Genomic DNA, 307 nt, shown 5'->3' with positions numbered 1-307 from the left:
GGTAAGGGGATCTCAACCCTTGGCTTGGTGTTGTCAGCACCACGCTCAGCTAGTGAGCAAACCGGCCATCCCTATATAGGATCCGAACCCGTGGCCTTGGTGTTATCAGCACCGCACTCTCCCGAGTGAGCCACGGGCCGGCCTTTTGCTGTCTTTTTATAGTTACACTATTCCCACACCCCTAACACCCTGCCAACCACTGATCTGTTCTCCATTGGTATAGTTTTGTCTTTTCCAGAATATTGTATAAATTGCTTGTATATATAAAATACATAATAGCATGTAACCTTTTGCAACTGTCTTCTTG

Source organism: Galeopterus variegatus, unplaced genomic scaffold (genome assembly GCF_000696425.1).
Source record: "Galeopterus variegatus unplaced genomic scaffold, G_variegatus-3.0.2 Scaffold11272, whole genome shotgun sequence".
NCBI classification, from domain to species: domain Eukaryota; kingdom Metazoa; phylum Chordata; class Mammalia; order Dermoptera; family Cynocephalidae; genus Galeopterus; species Galeopterus variegatus.
Note: the sequence above shows the minus strand (reverse complement) of the source record.